Source organism: Mustelus asterias, chromosome 4 (genome assembly GCF_964213995.1).
Source record: "Mustelus asterias chromosome 4, sMusAst1.hap1.1, whole genome shotgun sequence".
In the NCBI taxonomy this organism is placed as follows: Eukaryota; Metazoa; Chordata; class Chondrichthyes; order Carcharhiniformes; family Triakidae; genus Mustelus; species Mustelus asterias.
In genome coordinates, this window is record NC_135804.1 from 21,200,135 (window position 1) to 21,213,497 (window position 13,363).

Sequence of the window (13,363 nt, forward strand, 5' to 3'; positions counted from 1 at the left end):
AGGATATTGAATTCGATGATCAGCCATGATCAAAATGAATGACAATGCAGGCTTGAAGGACCGAATGGCCTACTCCTGCTTCTAGTTTCTACATTATCTATGATTCCATGAGTTTAGAGACTGTATGATCATGCTATCACTCATGAGTTTTCCCCTCCGTTCTGTGAAGAAGTATGTAATATCAGTGCAATTTCCTGAGGCAATATGCATCTCATATAATGATCTTTCTGATGTTGGTCCTTTGGTAACAATGTTTCATTTTATTCCTAACAAAGCATTTGGACAAATTGATATACTTAGAACTGTACATGAAATAAGCAAATGACCTTCATCGTAGATGATGGAATGCAATCCCCCCTAACAAAGTTAAAATTAATAGGAATAATGACAAAAATGACTTGGAGGAAATATACCACAAGGACTCCAGAGGTTGAAGAAGGCGGCTCAGCATCAATTAGGAATGGACAACAAATGCATTTGTTTTTCTATTTTTCATGACTTTTAGGAAATAACTGCAGCTACAATCAGTCCAAAGGCTTAGCAGATTCATCAAGCTGCATAACTTTAGTAGTGAGTATCAGACGTAGAATCCAGAACATAATATTATAGTTCCCACTGGTACTCAGATTTATATCTAATGGAAATCCACACAAATGTTGGAGGGTCCCTCAGATGCTCATAGCCCATTAAAGAATTTTTTTAAAATCAGCCTCTATGTCACTTACATAATCACTTAGCTATTGACTTCAGCTTTTAGCTTGAACAGTGCCTGCCAATTTCTAAAGCTGAGCACAATACGTTTGCGTTCTAGGACATATTTATTTTTAAAATGCTTTTCTTTGGTAATCATTCCTCATTTCCTAACTGCGTTCTGACATTCTGTGAGCAAATTGTACTAATGGCAGGGTCCAACATTTGTGTAATTTTCATCAATGTCAGTTTCACAATCAAGATTAATTCAAAGGGGAAACCTCAAGTGAACACGCCTGTCTTTTGGGGGGAAACGGCCTGAGACAGGGCAACAAAACAACAGCAGGGGATAAGGATTTTTGATCTTCCGTAGCTTCTAAATTGATCTGGTGATTTGGGTGGGAAACAGCACTAATGGGCCAGCGGTGATGCTCGAAGCTACAGAGTGATTTCAGAAACTGTCTGACTGTATGTACTCAACCCATTGACATTTCACCCCTGGATTAGCATTTAAACACCCCGCTGTTTAACATGGCTAGATTGCCAGCTCCAGATTAGTCCGAGAATGCTGTCTAATTAAAAGACAAAAGGATACACTGCAAAACACTCCTTATATAATTAGTGCAGTCCTTACCCCTAAAATCTTCTATTCATCCTTCCATCGACAAAAGATGATGAACATACAACAAACAAATCCAAGATCCTCTCCAAGGCACACACCATCCTAACTTGGAACCCTCTCACCGTTCCCTCACTGTGACTGGCTCAAAATCCTGGAACTCCCTTCCTCTCATCACTGTGAGTGTATGTACACCAGATGGACTGCAATGGTTCAAGAAAGCGGCCCACCACTACCTGCGGATGGGTAACAAATGCTAGCCTTGCCAGCAACGCTCACAGGAAAAACATATTTAAAAATGTTCCAATTCCCTGAGCCCTTAACTTAGGTAACGGTCTAGTGACGTAAAATGGCCTGTGCTTTCTTTCATAAAAAGTGAAAGGCAAAAGTTAAAGTGGCATGGCGGCATAGTGATTAGCACGGCTGCCCAGAGCGCCAGGGGCCTGGGTTCAATTCCGGCCTCGGGTGACTATCTGTGTGTAGTTTGCATGCTCTCCCCATATCTGCATGGGTTTCCTCCGGGTCTACAGTTTCATAGAATTCATAGAATCCCTACAGTGCAGAAAGAGGCCATTTGGCCCATCAAGTTTGCACTGACTACAATCCCACCCAGGCCCTATTCCCGCAACCCCTCATATTTACCCAGCTAATCCCCCTGACACTGCCAATCAACCTAACCTGCACATCTTTGGACTGTGGGAGGAAACCGGAGCACCCGGAGGAAACCCACGCAGACACGAGGAGAATGTGCAAACTCCACACAGACATTGACCCAAGGCCGGAATTGAACCCGGGTCCCTGGCGCTGTGAGGCAGCAGCACTAACCACTGTGCCACCATTTCCTCCCACACTCCGGGTTACGTTGATTGGCCATGCTGAAAAATAGCTCTTCAGGTCAAGGGGATTAGCAGGGTAAATACTTGGGGTTATAGGGATAGGGCCTGGGTGGGATTGTTGACAATGCAGGCTTGATGGGCCAAATGGCCTCTTTCTGTACTGTAGGGATTCTAGGATTCTATGATATCAATGTTATGAAACATTGAATATCTAGTAAATGAGGATAATTTGGGAAGTTTAGCCTAAACATGGCACTGTCCAAAAACAGGATTGAGTTAATGATCTAAATTATCTTATGACTGTCGCTGCAGGATAGTGTAAAATTAGAATTCATTTTTGATCATTAACTAGGCAGAATGTTTAGACATATAGGGCAGGATTTTCCGACCCTCCCCCCTCCCCCCACAGTGTGTTTTCCAGCAGCGGAGGGGCTCGTCATTGGCCGGCGGTGGGATCTTCTGGTCTCCCCGCCTCGCCCCCCCCGATGTCTCCGGCATTTTGCATTGTCACACTGCCAGGGAACCCGCCACGGGCTGGGGTCACTTTTGGTGGGGCTGGAAAATCCCACTGGCGGGAAGGGCCAGAAAACGTTGCCCTCAATTTTTGGCCATCGGGACCATTTTCTTTGCTGCTAATTAAGAACCCACATTTAGCACGGACAAGCGAGCTGTGGGGGGCAGGAGGTCATTCAGCACAGTGCATTGTAATGACAACCAGCGATCTTTACCATGTCTGCAATGAGAATGCTGTTGTGTGGAATGTGGCAGGAGTGGGAGGGTTGCAATGACAGCATGGTCAATCCGATGGGAATGACTGCATTGATCCCAGCCCTCTCAGAAAGATCAGTTTTCAGAAGATCCTGATGCAATGACAAGCCTCTGTCAGGGAAAGCAGCAGCCTTGCATTTCTTTGCTAGAAAGCAATGATTGCTCATGTTTTTCAGACACTGTGCACCTCCTTCTCAGAGACGTGGCAGTGCTGACGCATGTGTGAGGCCCGTGTGACACTGGGAAAATTACAATGGCAGTGGGAGATTGCAGTTAATTGCCCAATTATCCTCCTCAATTGTTTTACCATCACTGCTGGCTGGGTTGCTAACCTCTGACTCAGCCCTCCCCCTGAAAAGTGGCTAGAAGCAGGATCATGTCAGCAAACTGGCCGGACACATTTTACCTCCACTCTACTGTTAATCAGCACGGTGGCACACTGGTTAGCACTGCTGCCTCACAGAGCCAGGGGCCCGGGTTTGATTCCTGGCTTGGGTCACTGTCTGTGCATGTTGTCCCCGTGTGTGTATGGGTTTCCTCCGGGTGCTGCGGTTTGCTCCCACAGTCTGAAAGATGTGCTGGTGAGGAGCATTGGACATGCAGAATTCATCCTCAGTGTACCCGAACAGGTGCCGGAGTGTGGCGACTGGGGGATTTTCACAATAACTTCATTGCAGTGTTAATGTAAGCCTACTTGTGACTCTAATAAAGAAACGTTTCTCATATGAAGATACACAGGTGAAGGACATTGGTGCTTTAAATACCTTTAGAACTTGTATAGATATAGGGGCCGATTTTACCAAATCGGCTCTAAGTGCCGGGTGCGGTCGTAAATCAGACCCGCACCCGGCAGCCGCGCTCCAGCGCCCCTATACGCCTTTTTTTGGCACGGGTCCAGTGGGCGGGGCCTAGCGCATTTGCATCTGTCGGAGCACCGAACAGCACTCAGCGCGCCTGAGCGCGAAAGTCAAAGGCAGCGCTGACAGCACTGACTTTCCCTGGTGGGGGGGGGGGGGGTGGATGTGACATCTCTTCCCTGACGTCTCTTCCTCAGGGAAGAGACATCACATTCCCCCCCCCGCCCCACAGGGAGGAGACATCACATCCCCCCCCACCCCCCACCCACCCCCCCCTCAGGGAAGAGATGTCACTTCCCCCCCTACCGCCCCCTCAGGGAAGAGATGTCACTTCCCCCCCCTACCGCCCCCTCAGGGAAGAGATGTCACATCCCTCCCCCGCCCCCCCCCAGTGAAGAGATGTCATCCTGCCCATCAGGACCCCCGGAGGAAGGCCAGGATCCAGGATCGCAAGATGCTTTCGACGGACACCAGGGATCAAGGTAGATGGGGGCCCGGGGGGTCCGATCCCGAGGGGGGGGGGGGCCTGCTGGCGGGGCCTGTGCCCCAGGGTGGTCCGATCGGGGGTGGGGGGGGGTGGGTGGGCTGCCGGGGTGGTTCACGGGGGCGGTCCACGGAGGGTGGTCGGGGGTGATTCGGCGGTTCAGTTGCTGAGTTGAAGCCCTATTGGACTTGAATTCAGCAACACGGTACATGCGCGGGTGCCGATCGGATTGGAGCCTCGTAAAGTGGGAATCCTTGGGTAAGTTGGGCGCGGGCTTCATTATGCCGATTTAAATGCATCTAAATCGGCCCACTGGCCGATTCGGGCGCGCGCCGATCGGCCGTTGGTAAAGGCGCGATTGGCCTTGAGCCGGGTCTGGACCGCGTTTTAGGCCCGACGCCCAACTTTACCACGGGCGCGAAATTTTGGTAAAATCGGGCCCATAGTCTGCTGGGGCAAGGAAGTGGGAGATAGTAGGTAGAAAACAGATGTATGTAATGTTGCATCCCGTAAATATACCTATTAGCAAGGAAAAGGGTGGGCATCTAGTTTCACTCTTCATCATCTGGCTTGGGATCTAATTAACTCTCACTTCCAAAACCATCTCCAAGGCCCTGGTATCATATATATTACTCATGATCACCATTGAACAAAAATGCCCAGAAGTTAAAGAATATGTGATCCACATGAAAACGCTATCAGATGCGTTCGTTTTTGTGGAGCTTCAGTAACGCAATTGCCCAGTTTGAAGCAACCTTCCTGAAGATTTTCTTAGACTTGCTAATCCAACAATTCGTGTGGCGCAATTATAATATCAGCTGCCTGTTAACATAGGAAAATGACTCTGTTCTTCTTAGGTTAATAATGATTTAATGACAGTAATGGACTGCTTAGTACACATATTATTGTTGATTATCTTAATTCCTCTAACAATTACTTAACCTAGGTCCCCAGGTAATGTTATTTGGCAAGGAACCAAGCTTAATTCCCCTGCTACTAATCTCAGTTTAAACCTGGATCTTGCACAAGGGCCTTTCATTTGCGTACCTGGTAGTTCGGCATGGCAATGGAAAAGTATTTGACCAAACATCCTACAGCCATACTATGTGTGCTGAGCTTTCTTGGATTAAGCTACTGGTATGTCCCATATTCACCATTAGATTTAGACCTCTAAATGGTAGTCACATCACTAACTCTTTCCATTGTACTGAAGGCAGATACAATTGTATGGTTGATGAGAAACATTGACATTTGGAATGACAGCTAGTTTAAGGCATTTACCTGGAAGCTACATATGAGAGTATATGCTCAAATATTAAAGGTCTGGTGCCTACTATGATTAAGTTGCAAAATTCAAACCATTGATGTTGAAGATCTGCATATCCAATTGATAGAACCATGGTTCAGTGGAGGATGTGAGGCCATGTCATGCTTAAGAGGATGGTAAATATGCATTCATAAATAATGTACTGCCCAGCTTGCCTTTTGTGAGGGGTTGTTGGTACCTGGTCTCATTTTAGTGATATTCCAATGCTCAGCTTGTCAGTTACCTCGTGATTGACTGGTGATCATCCTTCTGGAGCCCTGGGTAGAATTGTAAAATATCTTGCCTGACAATGCATGGCAGACTTGGTAATTCAAGCTCAGAGTTGGGTAGGTACAGTACTCCAGTGTGCTCTTGGTGATTCAATAAAGGGAACCCGATAGGTAAATCAGTCACTGCGACCTACGATTCTTCTCACTTTAGAGGTGGCACTGTATGATAATTTTCTAATAGCTGAGGAAGTCTTAACTTGGACATCTGCAACCTACCCAGTTTTCATCGATGTATCTGTTATCATTATTTCAATTTTTAAAATACTTCTTTCCAACAGCATTGCAATTAAATATATCTCAGTGGATTACAATCCTTAAATACTGATATAAATCTGCCAATGTGCCCCTTTGCTGCTGAAGCCCTTATCTGCGCTTTTGATAACCTTCAGACTCAATCATTCCAGTGGCTGGAATTCTCTGGCCGTTCATGCCAGCGGGATTCTCTGGTCCCGCTGCAGAGAACGGAGATTTGGCTGGGCGCCAAATTCTCCATCCTTGCTTGCAGCAGCGGTGGGGCGTGAGCAGCCGGAGAAGTCTGGCCAATATTTTACGCATCTCTCAGCCTCCAAAGCCTTGAGATCATCCAAACTTCTGCTGTCCGTATTCTAACACATACCATTTACCCATCACCTTGTGCTCATTTATCTACATTACCTGCCTCTCCACTGTTGCCTCAAATATAACATTTTCAAATAAAAACACAAAATGTTGCAGATACTCAGCAGGTTCGGCAGTATCTGTGGAGAGTAAATCAGAGGTGACATTTCAGGTCTGTGAGTTTTCAACAGAACCATTTTGTAAGATTCTCATCCTGTTTCTGTAACTTTTTCCATCCAGTATTGACTGGGTGAGAAATGAGTTGACTCCCCTTCAATTCAGGCCCTCAGTTGGTCTCAATATTTTCCCCTTTTCTAATTCAAATGTATTTATTTGTTAGTGAGCAGCCAATTAAATGAGTCATTCACTGAAAGAGTTGCCGGAATTTTCCATTTTTTTAAAGTGTTGGGCTGGGTGAAAAAGTGGCGAGAATCTTGCTGGCTGAACTGCCAGCTTTTTCTCGCCATATTGTCCAATACTGGGGAAAAGAAATCTTGGAGGCATGTCCCATGCCCTCACGCCGACGGGCTTTGATCTAAAACAGCTGACAACTCCAGCCTTCCAGAGATTGGGTCACCCTCTGGTAAAACCATCTGGCTGGAATTCTCCCATCCCACCTGCCACTGGAATTTTAGTGGGTGGTTAGCGGACAATGTGAAACCCCATTGACAGTCGGGCGGGAATTTCCAACTTTTATACCAGTGTGGCGGGGGAATTCCGCACACTGTCTTTTCTTCTTAGGTTGCCCCACAAACACATGGGGAATCCCTCCATCTCCACGGGGAAACCTCCACTGGACTCCCTCATACGTATACACGTAGAACACCCAGTCCTCACGAACCCCCCATGTACAACTCCCCCCCACCAACCCATGGAGCTGCCCAGAGGAACCCTTGGCACTGCCCACTGGCGACTTCACCTTGGCATTGCCCCCAGGTGACCTTCCTGGGTGGGGACCTCATTACATCAATGGCAGGGACAATTACATCCTGAGACATCATCAGTGAGATTCATGGGATTTTATGCAGACGTTGTTATTTGAGTGTGGAGTGAACACAGGGATAAAATCCTGGTCTGTGAGTTTTTCAGTTACTAAACCCAAGAAAAAATAATAAAGATGTGAAAGAGAGAGAAAAATATCTTTGCTGCTTTCTTTGGGCAATGTTTCAGTTGACTGTCATGCTTCTTTCTCTTCCTCCACTTTCTGCTTGCCAGAAACAATTTTAAGAACTCCTGTCTGCATATTCCCGGAAAGGAATTTGATTAGCATGCCTTGCAGTCATCATTGCAGACTGAGTAATCCCATTTTTTGACCTTTTGACGTCTGAAACTTTTGATATAATTCAAGAAATAAATCAACAGCAGATGGGGTTATCTCATCCAACACAAGGAATTTTGAATGTCTTATGACTTTCTGGTTGGTTAGCAGTTCCCATTGTCTTGACAGAACGACAGCTGATCAACGTCCATTGCTTTGCATTTTGATGCCTTCCTTTCAAGAGAGTCTCTGTTTGAAGCAGACCTTGACAACCCAGGTGTGAAGTTACATGCAACATGTCTGCAGTGCAATTCATCTCAAAATTTTCCAGGGAATTGGTTAACTTACAGTATTGGTTATAGGGTGACTAGTGACAGCCATCCTTTGATTAGTTTTTTTTTGTATTTTTTAAAACAGGTCTTCTTCAAACAGTTCAATAGATCTGTGGTTAGCAGTTGAAATTGTAGGTAGGTATCACTCAGGCATGATTTCCTGTCATTGTGACACCAGTCTCTATAAAGTCCTCCAGCCAGTCTTTGTAACCTCCTCCATCCTATATCTGTAAATCTTCTCCATCCCATCTCTGTAAACTTCCTTCATGCTACCTCTGTTACTTCCTCCATCCTATCTCTGTAAACCTCCTCCATCCAGTCTCTCTAGCCTCCTCCATCCTATCTCTGTAAACCTCCTCCTTGCTACTTCTATAACTTCCTTCATTCAGTCTCTCTAACCTCCTCCATCCTATCTCTGTAAATCGCCTCCATCCAGTCTCTCTAAACTCCTCCATCCTATCTCTGTAAACCTCCTCCATGCTACCTCTATAACTTCCTTCATTCAGTCTCTCTAAACTCCTCCATCCTATCTCTGTAAATCGCCTCCATCCTATCCCTGTTATCTCCACTTTCCAGTCTTTGTAACCTCCTCCATCCAATCTCTCTATCCTCCTCCATCCAGTTTCTGTAAACCTCCTCCACTCTGTATTTGTAATCCCGATTGTTAAGTCTTTCATCTATACAATTTTCTGAGAACTCTATGTTCCTCCAGCATGGACTGACACACTCTTATTCCCTTCACTCCATCATGGACAGTCGTTAACTTAAACCAGACCTTAGGTTCCAATCACTGGAACTCCTTCCTTAAATCTTTCTGCCTCTCCACCTCTCTCTCTCCTTTAAGATGTTCCTGAAGAGTTAACTCTTTAACCAAGCTTTTAGACACCCATCCTAATATCAGCTTCTTTGGTTCAGTGTTAATTTCTGTCTGATTACACTCCTGTGAAACACCTTGGGACGTTTAAGTATATTAAAGGTGCTATACAAATGCACATTGTGGTCTATGTTAATAATGAAAAATAAAATTTCACATTCATAGAGTCATAGTGTCATAGAGGTTTACAGCATGGAAACAGGCCCTTCATCCCAACTTGCCGGGCCGCCCTTTTTTTAAAAAAACCCTAAGCTAATCCCAATTGCCCGCATTTGGCCCATATCCCTCTATACCCATCTTACCCATATAACTATCTAAATGCTTTTTAAAAGACAAAATTGTACCTGCCTCTACTACTACCTCTGGCAGCTTGTTCCAGACACTCACCACCCTCTGTGTGAACAAATTGCCCCTCTGGACACTTTTGTATCTCTCCCGGACACTTTTGTATCTCTCCCCTCTCACCTTAGACCTATGCCCTCTAGTTTTAGACTCCCATACCTTTGGGTAAAGATATTGATTATCTAGCTGACCTGTGCCCCTCATTATTTTACAGACCTCTATAAGATCACCCCTCAGCCTCCTACGCTCCACAGAAAAAAGTCCCAGTCTATCCAGCCTCTCCTTACAACTCAATCCATCAAATCCCGGTAGCATTCTAGTAAATCTTTTCTGCACTCTTTCTAGTTTAATAATATCCTTTCTATAATAGGGTGACCAGAATTGCACACAGTATTCCAAGTGTGGCCTTACCAATCTTGTCTTGTATAACTTCAACAAGACATTCCAACTCCTGTAGTCAATGTTGTGACCGTTGAAACAAGCATGGCGAATACCTTCTTCACCTCTCTGTCCACCTGTGGCTCCAATTTCAAGGAGCTATGAACATGTACCCCTAGATCTCTTTGTTCTGTAACTCTCCCCAATGCCCTACCATTAACTGAGTAAGTCCTGCCCTGGTTCAATCTAACAAAATGCATCACCTCGCATTTGTCTAAATTAAAGTCCATCTGCCATTCAAGATCCCGTTGCAATTGGAGATAACTTTCTTCACTGTCCATTATGCCACCAATCTTAGTGTCATCTGCAAACTTACTAACCATGCCCCTTATATTCATTAATATAAATGACAAATAACAGTGGGCCCAGCACTGATCCCTGAGGCACACCGCTGGTCACAGGCCTCCAGTTTGAAAAACAACTCTCTACAACCACCCTCTGGCTTCTGTCAAGACGCCAATTTTGTATCCATTTAGATACCTCACCCTGGATCCCGTGAGATTTAACCTTATGCAACAACCTACCATGCGGTACCTTGTCAAAGGCCTTGCTAAAGTCCATGTAGACAACATCAACTGCACTGCCCTCATCTACCTTCTTGGTTACCCCTTCAAAAAACTCAATCAAATTTGTGAGACATGATTTTCCACTCACAAAGCCATAGAACATAGAACATAGAACATAGAAAGCCACAGCACAAACAGGCCCTTCGGCCCACAGGTTGCGCCGATCACATCCCCACCTCTAGGCCTATCTATAGCCCTCAATCCCATTAAATCCCATGTACTCATCCAGAAGTCTCTTAAAAGACCCCAACGAGTTTGCCTCCACCACCACCGACGTCAGCCGATTCCACTCACCCACCACCCTCTGAGTGAAAAACTTACCCCTGACATCTCCTCTGTACCTACCCCCCAGCACCTTAAACCTGTGTCCTCTCGTAGCAACCATTTCAGCCCTTGGAAATAGCCTCTGAGAGTCTACCCTATCCAGACCTCTCAACATCTTGTAAACCTCTATCAGGTCACCTCTCATCCTTCGTCTCTCCAGGGAGAAGAGACCAAGCTCCCTCAACCTATCCTCATAAGGCATGCCCCCCAATCCAGGCAACATCCTTGTAAATCTCCTCTGCACCCTTTCAATGGCTTCAACATCTTTCCTGTAATGAGGTGACCAGAACTGCGCGCAGTACTCCAAGTGGGGTCTAACCAGGGTCCTATAAAGCTGCAGCATTATCTCCCGACTCCTAAACTCAATCCCTCGATTAATGAAGGCCAGTACGCCGTACGCCTTCTTGACCGCATCCTCCACCTGCGAGGCCGATTTAAGAGTCCTATGGACCCGGACCCCAAGGTCCTTCTGATCCTCTACACTGCTAAGAATGGTACCCTTCATATTATATTGCTGCTTCATCCCATTGGATCTGCCAAAATGGATCACCACACACTTATCCGGGTTGAAGTCCATCTGCCACTTCTCCGCCCAGTCTTGCATTCTATCTATGTCTCGCTGCAACTTCTGACATCCCTCCAAACTATCCACAACACCACCTACCTTGGTGTCGTCAGCAAACTTACCAACCCATCCCTCCACTTCCTCATCCAGGTCATTTATGAAAATGACAAACAGCAAGGGTCCCAGAACAGATCCCTGGGGCACTCCACTGGTCACTGACCGCCATGCAGAGAAAGACCCCTCCACAGCCACTCTCTGCCTTCTGCAGGCAAGCCAGTTCTGGATCCACAAGGCAACAGCCCCTTGGATCCCATGCCCTCTCACTTTCTCAAGAAGTCTTGCATGGGGGACCTTATCGAACGCCTTGCTGAAGTCCATATAGACCACATCCACCGCTCTTCCTTCGTCAATGTGTTTGGTCACATTTTCAAAGAACTCAACCAGGCTCGTAAGGCACGACCTGCCCTTGACAAAGCCGTGCTGACTACTTTTGATCATACTAAACTTCTCTAGATGATCATAAATCCTGTCTCTCAGGATCCTCTCCATCAACTTACCAACCACTGAGGTTAGACTCACCGGTCGGTAATTTCCCGGGCTGTCCCTGTTCCCTTTCTTGAATATAGGGACCACATCTGCAATCCTCCAATCCTCCGGAACCTCTCCCGTCTCCATCGACGATGCAAAGATCATCGCCAAAGGCTCCGCAATCTCCTCCCTCGCCTCCCACAGTAACCTGGGGTACATCCCATCCGGTCCCGGCGACTTACCAACCTTGATGCCATTCAATAGTTCCAACACATCCTCTTTCTTTATGTCCACATGCTCGATCCTTTCTGTCCACCGCAAACCAGCAGTACAACCACCCAGATCCCTTTCCACCGTGAATACCGAGGTAAAGTATTCATTAAGCAGCTCCGCCATTTCTAACGGTTCCGCACAAACTTTTCCCCCTTCACCTTTTAAGGGTCCTATGCCTTCACATCTCATCCTTTTACTCTTGACATATTTGTAGAAAGCCTTGGGGTTCTCCTTAATCTTACCCGCCAAGGCCTTCTCATGACCCCTTCTCGCTCTCCTAATTTCCTTCTTAAGCTCCTTCCTACATCCCGTATACTCCTCTAAATCCTTAACACCTCCTAGCTCTCTGAACCTTCTGTACGCCTCTCTTTTCTTATTCACCAGGTTCATCACAACCTTCGTGCACCACGGTTCCCGTACCCTACCAACACCCCCCTGTCTCATCGGAACGTTGTCATGCAGAGCTCCAGACAAACATTCCTTGAAAATCCTCCACTTTCCTTCGGTACTTTTCCCCAAGAATGCCTCCTTCCAATTTACCCGTCTAATTTCCTCCCTGATGACACTGTATTTCCCTTTACTCCAGAGAAACACTTTCCTAGCCTGCCTGATCCTATCTCTTTCCAATGCTATCATGAAGGAGATAGAATTATGATCGCTATCCCCAAGATGCTCACCCACCGAGAGATCCTCCACCTGTCCAGGTTCATTAGCCAGCACCAGATCAAGTACAGCCTCTCCTCTAGTAGGCTTATCCACATACTGTGTCAGGAAACTCTCCTGGACACACCTAACAAACTCCTCTCCATCCAAACCCCTAGCCCTAGGGATATTCCAATCTATGTTTGGGAAATTAAAATCTCCCATCACGACAACTCTGTTATTCCTACATCTCTCCAGGATCTGTTTCCCCATCTGCTCCTCAACATCTCTGTTACTATTGGGCGGCCTATAGAAAACACCCAGCAACGTTACCGACCCCTTCCTGTTCCTAACCTCCACCCACAGAGACTCCGTCGTCAATCCCTCCACGGCGTCCACCTTCTCTACAGCCGTGACACTATCCCTGATCAACAGTGCCACTCCCCCCCCTCTCTTGCCTCCCTCCCTGTCCTTCCTGAAACATCTAAAACCCGGCACCTGAAGCACCCAGTCCTGTCCCTGAGACATCCAAGTCTCCGTAATGGCCACCACATCACAATTCGAAGCAGCAATCCACGCTCTAAGCTCATCCACTTTATTCACTACACTCCTGGCATTAAAATAGACACATCTCAGACCTTCAGCCTGAGCACTTCCCTTCTCCATCACTCGTCTAACCTCCCTCTTACCCTGTTTACATTCCTTATCTATTTGCGAGCTAACCTCCTCGCTCTCAGTCCCCTCATTTCGATTCCCTCCCCCCAACCTTTCTAG